Source organism: Phyllobates terribilis, unplaced genomic scaffold (genome assembly GCF_046119375.1).
Source record: "Phyllobates terribilis strain yellow unplaced genomic scaffold, ASM4611937v1 Scaffold_2__4_contigs__length_985480577, whole genome shotgun sequence".
Taxonomy (NCBI): Eukaryota; Metazoa; Chordata; class Amphibia; order Anura; family Dendrobatidae; genus Phyllobates; species Phyllobates terribilis.
Genome location: NW_027362762.1, coordinates 952907752 through 952929360, shown reverse-complemented (window position 1 = coordinate 952929360; position 21609 = coordinate 952907752). Strand labels below are relative to the sequence as shown.

Genomic DNA, 21609 nt, shown 5'->3' with positions numbered 1-21609 from the left:
TCTGTGGATGATGCGCTGTTATGGGGGATCTGTGGATGCTCTGTTATAGGGGATCTGTGGATGACGCACTGTTATGGGGGATTTGTGGATGACGTACTGTTATGGGGGATCTGTAGATGACGCACTGTTATGGGGGATCTGAGGATGACGCACTGTTATGGGGGATCTGTGGATGACTCACTGTTATGGAGGATCTGTGGATGACTCACTGTTATGGGAGATCTGTGGATGCTCTGTTATGGGGGATCTGTGGATGATGCAGTTATAGGGGACCTGTGGATGACGCACTATTATGGGGGATCGGTGGATGACGCGCTGTTATGGGGGATCAGTGGATGACTCACTGTTATGGAGGATCTGTGGATGACTCACTGTTATGGGGGATCTGTGGATGCTCTGTTATGGGGGATCTGTGGATGACGCTCTGTTATGGGGGATCTGTGGATGATGCAGTTATGGGGGACCTGTGGATGACGCACTATTATGGGGGTTCTGTGGATGACGCGCTGTTATGGGGGATCTGTGGATGATGCGCCGTTATGGGGGATCTGTGGATGATGCACTGTTATGGGGGATCTGTGGATGACGCACTGTTGTGGGGAATCTGTGGATGACGCAGTGTTATGGGGGATCTGTGGATGAAGCCCTGTTATGGGGGATCTGTGGATGCTCTGTTATGGGGGATCTATGGATGACGCCCTGTTATGGGGGATCTGTGGATGCTCTGTTATGGCGGATCTGTGGATGACGCGCTGTTATGGGGGATCTGTGGATGCTCTGTTATGGGGGATCTGTGGATGCTCTGTTATGGGGGATCTGCGGATGACACGCTGTTATGGGGGATTTGTGGATGCTCTGTTATAGGGGATCTGTGGATGATGCACTGTTATGGGGGATCTGAGAATGACGCATTATTATGGGGGATCTGTGGATGACGCAGTTATGGGGGACCTGTGGATGACGCACTATTATGGGGGATCTGTGGATGACGCGCTGTTATGGGGATCTGTGGATGATGCGCCGTTATGGGGGATCTGTGGATGATGCACTGTTATGGGGGATCTGTGGATGACGCACTGTTATGGGGAATCTGTGGATGACGCCCTGTTATGGGGGATCTGTGGATGCTCTGTTATGGCGGATCTGTGGATGACGCACTGTTATGGGGGATCTGTGGATGCTCTGTTATGGGGGATCTGTGGATGCTCGGTTATGGGGGATCTGCGGATGACACGCAGTTATGGGGGATCTGTGGATGCTCTGTTATAGGGGATCTGTGGATGACGCACTGTTATGGGGGATATGTGGATGACGCGCTGTTATGGGGGATCTGTGGATGACGCTATGTTATGGGGGATCTGTAGATACTCTGTTATAGGGGATCTGTGGATGCTCTGGTATAGGGGATCTGTGGATGATGCGCTGTTATGGGGGATCTGTGGATGACGCACTGTTATGAGGGATCTGTGGATGACGCACTGTTATGGGGGATCTGTGGATGCTCTGTTATAGGGGATCTGTGGATGATGCGCTGTTATGGGGGATCTGTGGATGCTCTGTTATAGGGGATCTGTGGATGACGCACTGTTATGGGGGATCTGTGGATGACGTACTGTTATGGGGGATCTGTAGATGACGCACTGTTATGGGGGATCTGAGGATGACGCACTGTTATGGGGGATCTGTGGATGACTCACTGTTATGGAGGATCTGTGGATGACTCACTGTTATGGGGGATCTGTGGATGATGCAGTTATGGGGGACCTGTGGATGACGCACTATTATGGGGGATCTGTGGATGACGCGCTGTTATGGGGGATCTTTGGATGATGCGCCGTTATGGGGGATCTGTGGATGATGCACTGTTATGGGGGATCTGTGGATGACGCACTGTTATGGGGAATCTGTGGATGACGCAGTGTTATGGGGGATCTGTGGATGACGCACTGTTATAGGGGATCTGTGGATGAAGCCCTGTTATGGGGGATCTGTGGATGCTCTGTTATGGGGGATCTATGGATGACGCCCTGTTATGGGGGATCTGTGGATGCTCTGTTATGGCGGATCTGTGGATGACGCGCTGTTATGGGGGATCTGTGGATGCTCTGTTATGGGGGATCTGTGGATGCTCTGTTATGGGGGATCTGCGGATGACACGCTGTTATGGGGGATTTGTGGATGCTCTGTTATAGGGGATCTGTGGATGACGCACTGTTATGGGGGATATGTGGATGACGCGTTGTTATGGGGAATCTGTGGATGACGCTATGTTATGGGGGATCTGTGGATGACGCACTGTTATGGGGGATCTGTGGATGAAACACTGTTATGGGGGATCTGTAGATGCTCTGTTATAGGGGATCTGTGGATGCTCTGTTATAGGGGATCTGTGGATGATGCGCTGTTATGGGGGATCTGTGGATGACGCACTGTTATGAGGGATCTGTGGATGACGCACTGTTATGGGGGATCTGTGGATGCTCTGTTATAGGGGATCTGTGGATGATGCGCTGTTATGGGGGATCTGTGGATGCTCTGTTATAGGGGATCTGTGGATGATGCGCTGTTATGGGGGATCTGTGGATGATGCACTGTTATGAGGGATCTGTGGATGACGCACTGTTATGGGGGATCTGTGGATGCTCTGTTATAGGGGATCTGTGGATGATGCGCTGTTATGGGGGATCTGTGGATGCTCTGTTATAGGGGATCTGTGGATGACGCACTGTTATGGGGGATCTGTGGATGACGTACTGTTATGGGGGATCTGTGGATGATGCGCCGTTATGGGGGATCTGTGGATGATGCACTGTTATGGGGGATCTGTGGATGACGCACTGTTATGGGGAATCTGTGGATGACGCAGTGTTATGGGGGATCTGTGGATGACGCACTGTTATGGGGGATCTGTGGATGAAGCCCTGTTATGGGGGATCTGTGGATGCTCTGTTATGGGGGATCTATGGATAACGCCCTGTTATGGGGGATCTGTGGATGCTCTGTTATGGCGGATCTGTGGATGACGCGCTGTTATGGGGGATCTGTGGATGCTCTGTTATGGGGGATCTGTGGATGCTCTGTTATGGGGGATCTGCGGATGACACGCTGTTATGGGGGATTTGTGGATGCTCTGTTATAGGGGATCTGTGGATGACGCACTGTTATGGGGGATATGTGGATGACGCGTTGTTATGGGGGATCTGTGGATGACGCTATGTTATGGGGGATCTGTGGATGACGCACTGTTATGGGGGATCTGTGGATGAAACACTGTTATGGGGGATCTGTAGATGCTCTGTTATAGGGGATCTGTGGATGCTCTGTTATAGGGGATCTGTGGATGATGCGCTGTTATGGGGGATCTGTGGATGACGCACTGTTATGAGGGATCTGTGGATGATGCACTGTTATGGGGGATCTGTGGATGCTCTGTTATAGGGGATCTGTGGATGATGCGCTGTTATGGGGGATCTGTGGATGCTCTGTTATAGGGGATCTGTGGATGATGCGCTGTTATGGGGGATCTGTGGATGATGCACTGTTATGAGGGATCTGTGGATGACGCACTGTTATGGGGGATCTGTGGATGCTCTGTTATAGGGGATCTGTGGATGATGCGCTGTTATGGGGGATCTGTGGATGCTCTGTTGTAGGGGATCTGTGGATGACGCACTGTTATGGGGGATCTGTGGATGACGTACTGTTATGGGGGATCTGTGGATGATGCGCCGTTATGGGGGATCTGTGGATGATGCACTGTTATGGGGGATCTGTGGATGACGCACTGTTATGGGGAATCTGTGGATGACGCAGTGTTATGGGGGATCTGTGGATGACGCACTGTTATGGGGGATCTGTGGATGAAGCCCTGTTATGGGGGATCTGTGGATGCTCTGTTATGGGGGATCTATGGATGACGCCCTGTTATGGGGGATCTGTGGATGCTCTGTTATGGCGGATCTGTGGATGACGCGCTGTTATGGGGGATCTGTGGATGCTCTGTTATGGGGGATCTGTGGATGCTCTGTTATGGGGGATCTGCGGATGACACGCTGCTATGGGGGATTTGTGGATGCTCTGTTATAGGGGATCTGTGGATGACGCACTGTTATGGGCGATATGTGGATGACCCGCTGTTATGGGAGATCTGTGGATGACGCTATGTTATGGGGGATCTGTGGATGACGCACTGTTATGGGGGATCTGTGGATGAAACACTGTTATGGGGGATCTGTAGATGCTCTGTTATAGGGGATCTGTGGATGCTCTGTTATAGGGGATCTGTGGATGATGCGCTGTTATGGGGGATCTGTGGATGACGCACTGTTATGAGGGATCTGTGGATGACGCACTGTTATGGATCTGTGGATGCTCTGTTATAGGGGATCTGTGGATGATGCGCTGTTATGGGGGATCTGTGGATGCTCTGTTATAGGGGATCTGTGGATGACGTACTGTTATGGGGGATCTGTGGATGACGTACTGTTATGGGGGATCTGTAGATGACGCACTGTTATGGGGGATCTGTGGATGACTCACTGTTATGGAGGATCTGTGGATGACTCACTGTTATGGGGGATCTGAGAATGCTCTGTTATGGGGGATCTGTGGATGACGCACTGTTATGGGGGATCTGTGGATGACTCACTGTTATGGAGGATCTGTGGATGACTCACTGTTATGGGGGATCTGTGGATGACGCGCTGTTATGGGGGATCTGTGGATGCTCTGTTATGGGGGATCTGTGGATGACGACCTGTTATGGGGGATCAGTGGATGTTTCGCTGTTATGGGGGATCTGTGGATGATGCTCTGTTATGGGGGATCTGTGGATGATGCTCTGTTATGGGGGATCTGTGGATGACGACCCGTTATGGGGGATCAGTGCTGTGACAGACTTTTATTATAAATGTCCAATAAAATTTGCAATTTTTAGCACAAACAACAACAGAGTAAAAAAGAAATAACTGTTGGGGCCCAAGGGCCACAGCACAGGACTCAAGATGGCGTTAAAGGGCCAGTAACCATGACGACAGCTCTGCAGCGGCCAGTAGTGGACGGGTTTCCCATTCCAACACCCAGGGACAACTTCTCACCTGTTGATTCCGGCACGCAGTGGGCGGGGCTTGTTGCTATGCGCGTCTCCGCCTGTTCTACGTCTCAGTGTGAGCGGTGGCGCGCACGCATGCTCGAGGTGTAGGGAGCGCGCAGGGTAACAGGTGACCGCATCTGCCTCAGGCGACCGGAGCCGGCAGGTAACCGCGACCTTCGCCCGTTACCGGGGTCTCCCGTGTGTTATGTCACCATGTATCATTTAGGGGGGTGATATATAGGGTGGGACGGAAACTCGTGTGGTGTTATATGTGCTGCGGGTGTAATAGTCCCGTAGTAAGTTTTATCTCCATGTATAGAGCTATATAGTGTGAATGTGTGTATATCCGCCCGTGCGTTATGTGCATGTAGCAGAGCCGGACGTATCGTCAAGGTGATACAAAGTGTGCCACAAACTAAGTTTTGGGTTTTATTCTATTTTTTGTCTCCTTTTTATAGTCTGTGCTGCTGTATGAGGTTTATATAGATTTATTTTTCTTCCCTGACAGTAAAGTTGTAGCTCGTAGTGAAACTATTTTGGATCCCGTGACTTTTTATGGTATTTTATTGCATATTTTGGGAAACTAGGTGACATAAATCACATAATCCAGGCTTTATTTTTTTTTTAAGTGTATTTTTTTTGTTAATATTCACAGTTTAATATATATATATATATACACACACACTAGATGGTGGCCCAATTCTAACGCATCGGGTATTCTAGAATATGTATGCGGCCGACCGGGCGCGACTAATCAGCGAAGCAGTATTTAAATGAGTTGTGCACTACTTTAAATTAACCCCCCAATGTACCCCCCCAGGGCCCCTCCTGACGGCAAGTGTGAAGGGAGGACCGGGGAGCTAGGCCGCTGGTCGGGGTACTTCTGCTGCGAGCAGCTGACCTCCGGATGTTTTTTCTTTTGCTTACATATATTGTCATAGAGAAAAATTTAAAAAAATCCATGAGACATCTCCGTAGAGGGGCCATATCACTCTCACATTGAACATTTGGGACTAATTATTCCTGGGGAAGTGAGAGAGAGCCAACAATTCAAATTCCATTGAAGTAGGAGCATCATGCAGTGACCAGGTAATTACAGAAGAGAAATTTTCTGGGGGAAAAGACACAAAGTCTGAGATCCATTTATTCAAGAGGCAGAGAAGTGAAAAATCTTACACCTTTAGAGGTAACTCTTGATCTCCTCAAAGAAAAACTGAGCAATTGTAGTTAGATACTCTTGTCTCTGGTGTCTAGCTATGAATATTGGGGTTTGCATTGATCTGATATTTATGAGAGATATATTTTCGGCGTCGTAGTGAAGGGATAAACAGAACTCATTCACTCACATCACCGTAAGGCCTTTCTAACTCCTCCAACTTAACGTTCCGATAGATGATGCTATCCATGCCATGTTTCAACTCTACGTAAAGATAAAATCGCGATAAGAAACATGACGACAATATCTACCACCTGGGACCTCCTAGGGGCGAAGATATCCTGTAAGCTGGGGATCTCATGGAATTCTGAAAGACCTAGTACATCCCATAACCAGCTCCCATATGAGCTCATCAAGGGGAGATATGTGGGTCTAGCATTAATCTAGTTAGAAATGATAGTTTGGGTCTCTGTCTTTGTTCATTCTGGAAGACATAGTTCGCTGTGTGTGTTCCATTTTCCTAATCGGAGCATTTCCCTCCATAAAGATAAAAGCCATTCCCTCAACATCAGGTTTAGTACTTCTCTTTCTCTATCCCTTTTATTCTATGCAATTGTATACACCGTATTGTTCTGTTCCCCTTTTGTATCATCTTTGTATATTTTTATAAACACTGCCTATCTTTCCAGAATATATATATATATATATATATATATACACACTAGTACAGACCAAAAGTTTGGACACACCTTCTCATTTAAAGATTTTTCTGTATTTTCTTGACTATGAAAATTGTACATTCACACTGGAGGCATCAAAACTATGAATTAACACATGTGGGAATTATATACTTAACAAAAAATGTGAAACAACTGAAAATATGTCTTATATTCTAGGTTCTTCAAAGTAGCCACCTTTTGCTTTGATGACTGCTTTGCACACTCTTGGCATTCTCTTGATGAGCTTCAAGAGGTAGTCACCGGAAATGGTTTTCACTCCACAGGTGTGCCCTGTCAGGTTTAATAAGTGGGATTTCTTGCCTTATAAATGGGGTTGGGACCATCAGTTGTGTTGTGCAGAAGTCTGGTGGATACACAGCTGATAGTCTACTGAATAGACTGTTAGAATTTATATTATGGCAAGATAAAAGCAGCTAAGTAAAGAAAAACTAGTGGCCATCATTACTTTAAGAAATGAAGGTCAGTCAGTCCGAAAAATTGGTCAAACTTTGAAATTGTCCCCAAGTGCAGTTGCAAAAACCATCAAGCGCTACAAAGAAACTGGCTCACTTGAGGACCGCCCCAGGAAAGGAAGACCAAGAGTCACCTCTGCTTCTGAGGATAAGTTTATCCGAGTCACCAGCCTCAGAAATTGCAGGTTAAGCGCAGCTCAGATTAGAGACCAGGTCAATGCCACACAGAGTTCTAGCAGCAGACACATCTCTACAACAACTGTTAAGAGGAGACTTTGTGCAGCAGGCCTTCACGGTAAAATAGCTGCTAGGAAACCACTGCTAAGGACAGGCAACAAGCAGAAGAGACTTGTTTGGGCTAAAGAACACAAGGAATGGACATTAGACCAGTGGAAATCTGTGCTTTGGTGTGATGAATCCAAATTTGAGATCTTTGGTTCCAACCACCGTGTCTTTGTGCGATGCAGAAAAGGTGAACGGATGGACTCTACATGCCTGGTTCCCACCGTGAAGCATGGAGGAGGAGGTGTGATGGTGTGGGGGGGCTTTGTTGGTGACACTGTTGGGGATTTATTCAAAATTGAAGGCATACTGAACCAGCATGGCTACCACAGCATCTTGCAGCGGCATGCTATTCCATCCGGTTTGCGTTTAGTTGGACCATCATTTATTTTTCAACAGGACAATGACCCCAAACACACCTCCAGGCTGTGTAAGGGCTATTTGACCAAGAAGGAGAGTGATGGGGGGCTACGCCAGATGACCTGGCCTCCACAGTCACCAGACCTGAACCCAATCGAGATGGTTTGGGGTGAGCTGGACCGCAGAGTGAAGGCAAAAGGGCCAACAAGTGCTAAGCATCTCTGGGAACTCCTTCAAGATTGTTGGAAGACCATTTCCGGTGACTACCTCTTGAAGCTCATCAAGAGAATGCCAAGAGGGTGCAAAGCTGTCATCAAAGCAAAAGGTGGCTACTTTTGAAGAACCTAGAACATAAGACATATTTTCAGTTTCACACTTTTTTGTTAAGTATATAATTCCACATGTGTTAATTCATAGTTTTGATGCCTTCAGTGTGAATGTACAATTTTCATAGTCATGAAAATACAGAAAAATCTTTAAATGAGAAGGTGTGTCCAAACTTTTGGTCTGTACTGTCTATGTGTGTGTGTGTGTATGTATGTATATATATATAATTTTTTTTTTAATAGTTCTGTTCCTCTTTCTCTGTAAACCGCGACCTTGAAGCCATTCGCTACCTGTAATGGGTGTCCAATCGGCCTGTATAAACGATTGGTGGTGGAAGCTAGTGGTTCTTTTGCTATTGTGGAGCTGGCAGTGACCGTACTGGGTGTGCAGTGGCTTGTGAAAGTTTTCACCCCCTTTGCTTTTTACCTTTTTTAAATGCAAGTTTACAATCCATGCAATAATACCAATAAATAGAAAAATGCAAGCCATTAAAACCATGAAGAATTTTTATTAAATATATACACACAGACCATGTTAAAAACATATAGGAAAAAATGAGACTCCACAAGTAAAAGTAAAAAACAATCAATAATATTGTATCTAAGTAGGTCACCTATATAAAGTACAAAAAGTGAAATCAAGATTTACATGTAATGATAAATACCCACATATCTCCAAGACTGCTGCAAGCTAATTGAGAAGTCCCACAGCATACCGACGCACGTTTTGCAAGGAATAATATTAATAATCTTTTTATTTCTATAGCGCCAACTTATTCTGCAGCGCTTTACAATTCAGACAATTTACAGACAATATTGCCACTGTCCCCATTGGGGCTGACAATCTAAATTCCCTATCAGTATGTCTTTGGAGTGTGGGAGGAAACCGGAGAACCCGGAGGAAACCCACGCAAACACAGGGAGAACATACAAACTCCTTGCAGATGTCGTCCTTGGTGGGATTTGAACCCAGGACCCCAGCGCTGCAAGGCTGCAGTTAAGACCACTGAGCCAACGTGTTGCCTTTTTTTTACCTATTTTGTTACATTACAACCTGTGTGTAAATATTTTTGTAATGTGATTTGTGTGTGATGCATCAGCACTGAATAGTTTAAGTTGGTGAAGTGAGGACAATATAGGCATAAATTAAATTTATGGGATCAACTAAAAATTGGATATGTATTCACCCCTTTTGCTATGAAGCCCCTACAAATTTCTGGTGCAAGCAATTACCTTCATCGATCCCATGCTTAGTGACAGGACGTCCCCATGTGTGCAATCTAGGTGTCACATGTCTGTCAGTATATACACTTTACCTTTTCTGAAAGGTCACAGAGGCTGCAACACCATTAACAAGAGGCACCACTAACCAAACACCATGAAGACCAGGGGGAAGGAGGAGTTCTCCAAGCAGCACCAGGAAGACGGAGGAGGTCTCCAAGCAGCACCAGGAAGACGGAGGAGGTCTCCAAGCAGCACCAGGAAGACGGAGGAGGTCTCCAAGCAGCACCAGGAAGACGGAGGAGGTCTCCAAGCAGCACCAGGAAGACGGAGGAGGTCTCCAAGCAGCACCAGGAAGACGGAGGAGGTCTCCAAGCAGCACCAGGAAGACGGAGGAGGTCTCCAAGCAGCACCAGGAAGACGGAGGAGGTCTCCAAGCAGCACCAGGAAGACGGAGGAGGTCTCCAAGCAGCACCAGGAAGACGGAGGAGGTCTCCAAGCAGCACCAGGAAGACGGAGGAGGTCTCCAAGCAGCACCAGGAAGACGGAGGAGGTCTCCAAGCAGCACCAGGAAGACGGAGGAGGTCTCCAAGCAGCACCAGGAAGACGGAGGAGGTCTCCAAGCAGCACCAGGAAGACGGAGGAGGTCTCCAAGCAGCACCAGGAAGACGGAGGAGGTCTCCAAGCAGCACCAGGAAGACGGAGGAGGTCTCCAAGCAGCACCAGGAAGACGGAGGAGGTCTCCAAGCAGCACCAGGAAGACGGAGGAGGTCTCCAAGCAGCACCAGGAAGACGGAGGAGGTCTCCAAGCAGCACCAGGAAGACGGAGGAGGTCTCCAAGCAGCACCAGGAAGACGGAGGAGGTCTCCAAGCAGCACCAGGAAGACGGAGGAGGTCTCCAAGCAGCACCAGGAAGACGGAGGAGGTCTCCAAGCAGCACCAGGAAGACGGAGGAGGTCTCCAAGCAGCACCAGGAAGACGGAGGAGGTCTCCAAGCAGCACCAGGAAGACGGAGGAGGTCTCCAAGCAGCACCAGGAAGACGGAGGAGGTCTCCAAGCAGCACCAGGAAGACGGAGGAGGTCTCCAAGCAGCACCAGGAAGACGGAGGAGGTCTCCAAGCAGCACCAGGAAGACGGAGGAGGTCTCCAAGCAGCACCAGGAAGACGGAGGAGGTCTCCAAGCAGCACCAGGAAGACGGAGGAGGTCTCCAAGCCGCACCAGGAAGACGGAGGAGGTCTCCAAGCCGCACCAGGAAGACGGAGGAGGTCTCCAAGCCGCACCAGGAAGACGGAGGAGGTCTCCAAGCCGCACCAGGAAGACGGAGGAGGTCTCCAAGCCGCACCAGGAAGACGGAGGAGGTCTCCAAGCCGCACCAGGAAGACGGAGGAGGTCTCCAAGCCGCACCAGGAAGACGGAGGAGGTCTCCAAGCCGCACCAGGAAGACGGAGGAGGTCTCCAAGCAGCACCAGGAAGACGGAGGAGGTCTCCAAGCAGCACCAGGAAGACGGAGGAGGTCTCCATTTGGTTGCCATTAAGATTTAAAAAGAGAAAACACAGTAGTTTGACAATAAATGGCTTCACCCAACCAATAACCAGGAGTGGAGAAAAAGTTTTTTGTTATCATTCATATTCTCTGAAACAAGGCCAAGAAAGGAAAAATTCAGCCGGGGTATGTGAACTTTTGAGCACAACTGTATATTAGGGGGCTTCTTGTATGGCGCTTGTCATGTATTAAGGGGCTTCTTGTATGGTGCTAGTCAGGAGCTGAGCTCACTCCACATCTGCAGGTACCGGCTGTGTTATACAGACATCTGTCGGGGGACTGGTGAGGAACCAGAGCAGCACAGATTCATCTCAACTAAAAGCTTAGATCCTGAGGTCAGGAACAGAACATACATTTATAGGACATTTCATAAATTTCACAAATTCCTATGAAAAAACTTACAGCACGTTCTGCATTGTACTAATAAACCCAATTCATTATATTTTAGGAGTCAGTCCGTCCATTTTATACCAACTCCGCCAAAATGGACTCCAACTCCACAGCCCTGTGGAGGAACCACAATAAAGTTAGCAGTACGGACGCCACTCAAAGTCCTGATTTGGCATTAATCGGGGTGCATGCCTCATGGTGGACAGTCCTGTACAGACCATCATGCAAGAGAAGAAACATTGGGGGAAGAAGGCAGCAGCACTCCAAGTCTGTTGCAAAAATGTGTATTCGGGCTCGCTCACACTTGCGATGAAATCGGACGAGTGCAATCCAATAAAAAAATCGGATTGCACTTGGCCCAATGTTGCTCTATGTGGCAGCTCACATCTACGATTGTTTTCACATGCCGAACTGGCATGAGAAAATAATCGATTGCATCCGAAAATCTGATCACACATACCCATACAAGTCTAAATCGCGTGAAAGATCGCACTGCACTCGGATCTTTGTCTGCTCCGCACCTGTGCTCCGATTCTTCCGATTCACCGTGACCGTAATAGCTTGACTCGTGAAAATATAAAATATAATTTAAGCCACCCGGAAAAAGTCAAAACACCAAAATTGCTACAGCTCGCCACGCAAAAATCAAACCTTCACACAGCTCAATCAATGGAAGAATAAAGTTACAGGTCCCGGAAAATAACGCAAAATATTTAGAATTTTGGAAAACAAAAAATTAGTTTTAGGTCATTTAAAATAATAAACACAATATGTCTGGTATCTGGTGAGATTGTACTGACCCGATGAATCGTGTTGTCAGGACATTTTTACTGAATAATGAACGCTGAAAAAACAAAACCCAAAAAACAATGGTGGGAGTGCTTTTTATTTTTTAGCATTTTACACCATTTGTAATTTTTTTCCTGTATCTCAGTAATTTATATAATAAAGTAAATGGTGTCCTACAAATTGTCCCGCAAGCAAAAAATATGGCTATGTCAACGGAAAAGATTAAAAAAAAAAAAGAAAAAAAAAAAGTTAGAGCTCTTAGAAGAAGGGGAGGAGAAGTGAAAATGTAAAAATTGTCCTTGGCAGGAAAAGGTTAAAGGGGTTTGTGTAGCATCTTCTGCCTAATCTGATATTGTGTGGTGCATGTCAGCGGGGGCGGTTACCGAGGCGATCGTCCGACGCCCGGCAGGTATCATCCACGTGTCCTATTCTTAGCTGCCAAGCATTGGCCTGTTGTCACAGCACCCTCCCCGCTCGTAATTCTGCAGCGCCTCTTCATGCCCAATCATTTATAATTAAAACCTGCTTAATGTCTAGGTCGCACTTGTGCTTGCAAAACAGCTCCAAGCCATGGAGGCACTGACTCCACCAGACTGCTGTGGTATCTAGCACCGAGACGTTGGCAGTAGTTTCCCCCCAAGGGTTTGTGCAGCGGGGACATTGTTTTGTCCAAACAGCTCCAGGCGTGTAAAAAAAAAAAGCCCTTGGCTTTCTCCACCGCTCCCAACACACTGACATGCCCATTATAGGTGTTTTCACAGTGGTCAAAGGTTACCATGAGTACTGCACACAACAAACTGCGAAGCTCTGTTTGACCCTACACCTTTCTATCATAGCTGCGACACTCTGCGTGTCCTGACTCCGTTCTATTATAGTTGCGATGTTCTACGTGTCCTGACACTTTTCTGTCATAGCTGCGATGCTCTGCGTCTCCTAACACCTTTCCGTCATAGCTGCGATGCTCTGCGTGTACTGACTCCTTTCTATCATAGCTGTCACACTCTGCGTCTCCTAACACCTTTCTGTCATAGCTGCAATGCTCTGCGTCTCCTAACACCTTTCTGTCATAGCTGCAATGCTCTGCGTCTCCTAACACCTTTCTGTCATAGCTGCGATGCTCTGCGTGTACTGGCACCTTTTTGTTATAGCTGCGATGCTCTGCTTGTACTGACACCTTTCTGTCATAGCTGCGATGCTCTGCGTGTACTGACACCTTTTTGTCATAGCTGCTATGCTCTGCGTCTCCTTACACCTTTCTGTCATAGCTGCGATGCTCTGCGTCTCCTTACATTTTTCTATCATAGCTGCAATGCTCTGCATGCACTGACACCTTTCTATCATAGCTGCAACGCTCTGCGTGACCTAAGGTTTTTCCATCCATCATAGCCAGCAAGGACTTCATAATCTGTAATTTGGGGTACAGTTGCTCTTTTGTGGGATTGGACCAGGTGGGCGTCTTCACTCCCCAGCGCATAAATAAGCCCCGGCTGGCCCAGGACCCCCACTTACCATGAAGACCTCACAAGGCTGACTCTTAGAGATACTCTGACCCAGTCGTCTCCGCAGCACAATTTGCTCATTTTTACTTCTTCCAATGCATTAACTTCAGTAACTGTTCACTTGCTGATGATATACCCGACCCCTGACAGACCCCACAATCAATAATATTGTTATGGCTGATTCGGGGATCTGATGCTGCACAACTTGCAATCTAAATGCAGAAGTAGACGATACATCAGTATCACTGGGCTATAATTATATGGTTCTTGCTTCATTCAGCCGCGCACCCAAGGTTGTTGTGAAGGTGTAAGAGGAGCGTCTTGGGCGGCGTGAGACTCGATAATCATATCTGTTCCGTCTGCTAATATTGCTCTCAGTGAGAAAAACAAAATAATCTTGCAGTTATGATACCTTTTAATGGCTAACAAAAATAAAATAAATGATGTTACAAAGCAAGCTTTCTAGACTTCTTAAGTCCCTTCCTCAGGCAGGATATAACAAAGTTTCTGAAGAAACACAAATATACGCACAAAAAAAGGCAGAGGCGGCATAATAAATGGACATTTAAAAGCAAACTGAGCTTAGAGAGTGAATCTTTAATTAGAGTAGATTAGTGGCATGAAAGTTTTATAGTCCCAATATCCATGTAAGATCAGAGACAGTGGCGTAACGTAGCTAGACTGTGATGGACCCCGGTGCAAGATTTGGACTGTGACCCCCCCCCCCCTCCAATCCTGAATAAAAAAAATATATATATATCGCCCATTCTGCTATATGTCCTTATCCCAGGGCCCATCCTGGTATAATATATATATATATATATATATATATATATATATATATATATATATATATATATATATATATATATATATATATATATATATATATATATATATATATATATATATATATATATATATATATATAATATATCCCCCATCCTGGTATGTATGTCCCCTGTTCTGCTGCTGTTCTTTAATGTATAGAAGAAAATAAACTTATACTCACCAGGGACATACATAGAAGTCATAGGGCTCCATAGAAGAAGTATAATACATACCCATATTCCTCCATATAATGTAATGCACAGCTCATAGTCCTGCATATAATGTAATGCACAGCTCATAGTCCTGCATATAATGTAATGCACAGCTCATAGTCATCCATGTAGTATAATGCACAGCCCATAGTCATCCATGTAGTATAATGCATAGCTCATAGTCATCCATGTAGTATAATGCACAGCCCATAGTCCTCCATGTAGTATAATGCACAGCCCATAATTCTCTATAAAGTGTAATGCACAGCCTATAGTCAACCATAATGTATAATGCGCCCCCATAGTCATCCATAAAGTATAATGTCCTTGGGGGGGGATAGTCCTACAAGAGATCTTCACGTGTAATATAAGCCCTGTATGTATTAGGTTGGATTTATTTTATAGATTTGACATGAAAGAAATGGTTCCAGAAAAGTATTAACACCAGAGAAATGACTTGAAAGTTTCATGGTCAACAAGTACAAAAATCATGCAGCTCATCCACCAAGGAGAACCATCCACTGGAAGGACGGATGACCGGCGGAGGCATCACATGACCTGAAGGACGTTCAGGAATGGTTGATTTTCTATTTGGAAGTTGTAACTGGTTATCGGTGTGTCACTGTTGGTTGGGTATTATATGGCACTGTTGTTTTGCTGTGATAGGCTGCGTGCCCACGATGCGGATTTAATGCGTTTACGCGGCTGCATTTCTGCCGCGAAAACGCATTAAAAACGCTTGTTAAGTTGTCTGCCTTGTTTCCCAATGATAATCCGCATGCGCTGTGCACATGCTGCGGGAATTTCCGCTGCGGATTATCATTGCGGAAAAATCCGCAGCACTACCATTAATTTTGCTGAATCGCGGCTAAATCGCCACCATTGACTTGCATTGAACCGCATAACATCCGCATGCATACTTGTATTGATGTTATGCAATACAATGCGCGGATGGTACCTTCTGATGACCCCCTGTCTGCTCCCGGCGGCGCTGCTGGCTCTTCGGCTGCTCGCGGTGGTGTCAAAGGACCTTCCATGACGTCATTTAGTCATGTGACAGGTCACGCGACCACGGACGTCGGCAGTTGCATGACCTGTCACATGACTAAATGACATCATGGAAGGTCCTTTTTATGGCACCGGGAGCCGCCGAAGACACCGGACGCACCGTACAGGAGACCAGGGGCCTTCAGAAGGTGAGTATAATGGGTTTTTTTTTTTTTTTTTTTCCAACATTTTTATTTATTTATTTTTTTAACTATTGATTCTGCATTTGAAGCATCGTAACTTGGTCACACAACATAAATCCATGCTTGTTGCATGGATTTATATAGTGTGACCAAGTTGTCAAGCACTTTCCAAGTGATGCTAAAATCACTTGGAAAAGCGCTTGACAACCCACATGCGAAATCGCATGTGAAAAAGGGAGATGCAGAAACGCTCCGCAGCATTTCTGCATCGTGGGCACTTAGCCATATTGTACCGTTGTTTGGATACTGGATATCCCTTTTATTATTGTGTGGGACTAAATCATGGGCCCTTTATGGCCGTATTTAGTTATTACGCTGCATTGTTTCCTGCTAACTCTGTTCCACAGGTTTTTGGAGATTGTACGGTACTAGACTTTGGGCGCTGTATGTCACTCTTAAGTGATGTTTGGTAGTATCTAGGAGCAATATTTCACTGTTACTCAAGCAACACATTATCATCATTATTATTTGGCACTGTATGTTACCATTAGCAGATGTATGGCAGGATAATTTGGGCCTGTATGTTACCATTAGCTGATCTTTGGCAGGATGTATGGCAGGATAATTTGGGCCTATATGTTACAATTAGCTGATGTATGGCAGGATAATTCGAGCCTGTATGTTACCATTAGCTGATGTATGGCAGGATAATTTGGGCCTGTATGTTACTATTAGCTGATCTTTGGCAGGATGTATGGCAGGATAACTTGGGCCTGTATGTTACCATTAGCTGATGTATGGCAGGATAATATGGGCCTGTATGTTACCTTTAGCTGATGTATGGCAGGATAATTTGGGCCTGTATGTTACCGTTAGCTGATGTATGGCAGGATAATTTGGGCCTGTATGTTACCGTTAGCTGATGTATGGCAGGATAATTTGGGCCTGTATGTTACCATTAGCCTGATGTGTGGCAGGATAATACGGGATGTAACTCAGGATCAGTAATGTAATGTATGTACACAGTGACTCCATTATACAATTGTTGGTAGTTTCCCTGTATGTCTTTTATTTGTATTGTGTAACATGTGACTGTTGTGACTCTTCTTTCCTTAGGGCTGATATATGATGTTCTCATTATTATTTGCTGCCTCATTATATTCTCAGTATGTAAATGGTATTACCGGGCTGTGACGTATGGTGGTAATAATGCAGCTCCGCAACCAGAGGTGCCATCCGATCCTTTCCTGATAAGATGGTAATCAACTTGGTCAAAGTGCATGTGGCCTAATGCCAGGATCCGTACTCTGCAGGAGAGTCTATAATGCTGTACTATGAAGTGTAATGAGTCCTGTACGAGCCACAATAATGGCTGTTATTATCATACATTGGGCAATAAACATTCTCCTGCAGTCAGTATCATAGTATCAAGTGCATAAAGCGTTTAAGGGGCTGTGCTGGATCAGAAAATCATGGCTGCTTTCTTCCAAGTACAGCACCACCCCTGTCCACAGGTTGTGTCTGGTATTGCAGCTCTTCGCCATTCGCTTCAGTTCAGTACCAAACATACCCCATGGACAGATGTGCTGCTGAACTTGGAAGAAATCAGATATTTTCCTTATCCTGGACAGCCCCTTTAAATGGAGTTAAAGGGTCTTTCTATACTCAGTGGAGACATACGTAGGAGCCATTTGTAGTAGAAGTATAATGGATCCCACCTTTGGCTGAGATTGCTTCAAATTCTTGTGATGGAGCAGATAAAACGTATTTCCCGATGTCTGCTGAAGAAGCGAGATGTGGTATAAAGCATGGTGGAGGGACGGGACCTTGAAGACACTTGATGTATCTCAGTGATCATAACTGTGCTCTGATTGATCAGAGATGCAGTGTAAAGCATAGAAGAGGGACCGCAAAGCAGCTTGGGCAGCTGATGAGATAAGAGGTGGATTCAGCAATTCGGTTATGATGGATTTGGTGATCATAATGTAGTATACAGCATGGGAAAGGAATGGGGGCACAGGTTGTAGCCAGTGAAAAGACAGGATGTGGATTTCATATGATCTCCGGCTGCAATAGGCACTATATATTATACTGATCATAACTGTACCCTGATGGAGCAGAGCTGCAGTTTAAAGGATGGGAAATGAACTGGAAAAGTCCGCTGATAACAGGAGATGAATTTTTACAGAAACTCAAGACTTCAGAGGCGATGCAGCTAAGGCTGAGTCACCGTTCATAGCTGTACCCTATTAGAGTAGAGCTGCAGTGTAAAGCAAGGCAATGTAATATGTATCATTTGTATGCGGATATTGAGGGTAATGGTCACGTGGACAGGGAAGAGGATCAGACCAGGTGTGCTGTAAATGTGGCGGAATTGACGATACCTCCAGAGCTGGCGGCTTCACACACTGTGTTGGCAGCAACGCAGGAATCCCAACTTCTCACTTTTATAAAACCGGCCTCTTCCTTTTAGCTCCATTGTTTGCAGCAGGTCAGCCTGTAACCCACAGATGTCACCCAGCGTCACACCCTGCGCCACGGTGGCACCTGACAAAGACAGCAGGAAGACCCCCTCTAGAAGGCGAGGCAAAGGGGTTTACAGCATGTCTCCACCCATATATATAAGGTCCCCAAACATCCATTATGTGCAGATATTAAGTCTCTCTTCTCATGTACTGGTCTTATTCTAGTCCTGACTTCTACTCCACTCACCTCCAAAGCTGCGCACAGACTCAATCTGCTGTGCTCTCACATATGCCTTCTTGCTGGATAAGAGTCTGTACAGATTGTGCTGTTTTCTGCTGCATCGTGAGGCGTGATATAAAGTCTACAGCTTTCTAGTTTGTGTTTCTTCTCCCCATTTTCAAGATCTCTGCTTGGTGTTAGTGAATGTGAACACTTGCTTTCGATCAGTCAGTCATCCCGTTCATAGCCAAGAAGTGGATATAATTGTATCCAGACTGATACATTGTAGCAGCGGAGGATTGTGTTCCTGTTGGTGTGTGGATACCATTGTATCCGCTTCTCAGCTGCCTGTATACCGCATTACAGATTCTAGATCTCTGCTTGCTTTCAGGGAATGTAAGCGAGAAGTATTGAAACAAAGTATATTAGAAAGTTGTAGAACTTTTCCTATGATGATTAACCCCCTTACGATGCACGACGTTGATGTCCGTCACTTGTCAGATGCCGACTGTATCATACAGCTGGCACCCGCCTCAACCTGCAGAGATGGGAACTGCCTTCCGATTTCTGCTATTTAACCCCTTCAAATGCATTTATGACTTGTGATGCGTAGTTTCAGGCACCCATTTTCCCAACCCTCGTCTTTATCACACACGCACCTTTCCACTTTCCCCGCAACATGGTCATCAGGTGACGGAGACAGTTTCACCTCACTTGGATTTTTTTTTCACTACATTATAACGTAAATTGAACGGCTTCATTCAAAACTACAACTTGTCCCGCAAAAAAGCATAAAAAAAAAAAAAAATTACGGCTCTTGGAAGAAGGCGGAAAGAAAAACGAAAGCGCAAAAATAAAAAAAAAATTTTGAAAGAAAAACCTCTTTCACAAGTTGTAGTCACCAGAATGCCAGCACAGCTCTGGATGTGACTGGAGTAATCTGAGATGAGGATAAGCCAAGTGCGGCAGGGTTATATAATCTAATCGTAGGATTGAGCCGATCAAGCAAGACGTGAACGAGGAGCAGTTTAGATAAATAGTTACACGGTCGGTAAATACAACTTAGATAAACATGAGCCAGAAATACAGATGAAACAAATACCTGACAGCCTCATACCAGCTGCCTGGATCTTGGGTGGCGGAGGCCCCCCGAGCAGTCACCACTTCCTTTATATTCAGTGCAGTAGGGTAGACGCTAATGCGAAAGCTAACCGCAGAGCGCCGAGTACAGCTTTGGATGTGACTGGAGTAGGAGACTTACTATATTTTTCGGACCATTAGACACACGTAGGTTTTAGAGGAGGAAAATAGAAAAAAATGTGGTCACGATGCTCTGTTATGGGTGAGAGGGTCTGCTGCTGACCCTGTTATACAGGTAATGTCCCCCAATTCTGTACTAATATCTCCTGTCCTGGTATATATATGACCCCTTCCTGTTATACGTGGCCCCCATCCCCATCGTGGTATGCATGGCACCCCCATCGTGGTATGCATGGCACCCCCATCCTGGTATGCATGGCATCCCCATCACGCTGCACACAAAAAATAAAGGATTCTACTCACCTCCCTTCTGCTCCAGCACTGCATCCTGTTCTGATGCCAGCAGCTGATCTCACCACGTGAGCAGCGCATGACGTCACTGCCATGCGCCCTCACACGCTGAGATGAGCTGCCGGAATAGTCACTGCTCCTCACGCCGGGACTATAGGCATGAGGAGCAGTGAATATTCATTCTCCTTAATAGCGCACACGTCGTCAGCCGCGGGTCCTGCTGCGGCTCGGCGATCAGGTGTGCCCGCTAGTAAAGAGAATGAATATTCACTACTCCCCATGCCCATGGGTGTGGGGAGCAGTGAATATTAATTTTCTTCAGCAGCAGGCACGTTGTTGGCTGAAGTAGGCGCCTTATGTGCCCCGCCCCTCCGCTGCTACTGCTCTCCCACACACCCCACCAGCCACAGCCGGACCATACATCTGGACTATAAGACGAACCCCCACTTTACCCCAAAATTTTGGAGGAAAAAGTGTGTCTTATTGTCCGAAAAATATGGTAATTAGCGACTTACTATGTTGATTACTTAAAGGGGTATTCCCATCTCCAAGATCCTATCCCAATATGTAGTAGGTATAATAATAATTATTAGCAAATACCTCCAATTAGAAATGTAGTATGGTTCTTATGATTAGCTATGTCGCTTACCTCATGTGCAGGGCATTGCAGTAGCTTAGACATCCATGGTTACGATCACTCATATAGTGACAGTTGCTAGTGATTGTAACCATGGATTCCTAAGCTACTGCAATGCCCTGCACATGGGGTAAGTGACATAGCTAATCTGAAGAACTATGCTACATTTCTAATTGGAGGTATCCACCAATATTACACCTAATACATTTTGGGATAGGTTCTTGGAGATAGGAATACCCCTTTAAGTTTGCAAAGTTTGACATTTTAAAAATGTATCTTTTTTTTTCTCGTAACCACTAAACGAACACCCATACGACTTTTTACAGCAGCCACTAAGGGGCTAGGACTTACAATGTGCTGCCTAAGATCCTGCTTGTAAGGCAAAGATCTGAGGGACCTGTTTAACCCATTAATCACCATTGTTATTGGCGACACTGGCTTGATGAAAGAGAGCCCCCCCCCCCCATGACATGATCAGGCATGCAGAGAACCCCTCTGTAGTCAGCTTTGGGGACCTAGGAAGGGCTGTCCTTAAACTAAGCGTGCTGTTAGGGCACACGGAGGGTTGTCATAATGTGTAAGCCAGTATGCTGCTACATTAGAAGTATAAAATAAAGATGGGCAAATAGCTGATGGCGTTTTCCTGTTTTAG

General features: G+C 46.1%; 1 protein-coding gene and 1 long non-coding RNA gene across 5 annotated transcripts in view; one reads left to right on the top strand and one right to left on the bottom strand.

Moving 5' to 3' along the window:
* LOC141239944 (uncharacterized) overlaps window positions 1-5166 on the bottom strand; it is an 84290-nt gene extending 79124 nt beyond the window's left edge. Inside the window, exon 1 of one of the 2 annotated variants that reach the window (XR_012305287.1) lies at window positions 5097-5166. This is a non-coding gene — a long non-coding RNA (uncharacterized lncRNA). The remainder of the gene's footprint in view (window positions 1-5096) is intronic. The other variant, XR_012305289.1, reaches the window with a different exon arrangement.
* LOC141239908 (beta-1,4-galactosyltransferase 3-like) overlaps window positions 1-21609 on the top strand; it is a 131103-nt gene that overhangs the window by 65849 nt on the left and 43645 nt on the right. For 2 of the 3 annotated variants that reach the window (XM_073668576.1, XM_073668578.1), the window contains exon 1: window positions 5122-5255. The exons of the other annotated variant lie outside the window; for it this stretch is intronic. The gene's annotated coding sequence lies outside the window, so the exon portion shown is untranslated. Of the gene's footprint in view, window positions 1-5121; window positions 5256-21609 lie in introns of those variants that run through there. 3 annotated transcript variants of the gene reach the window in all.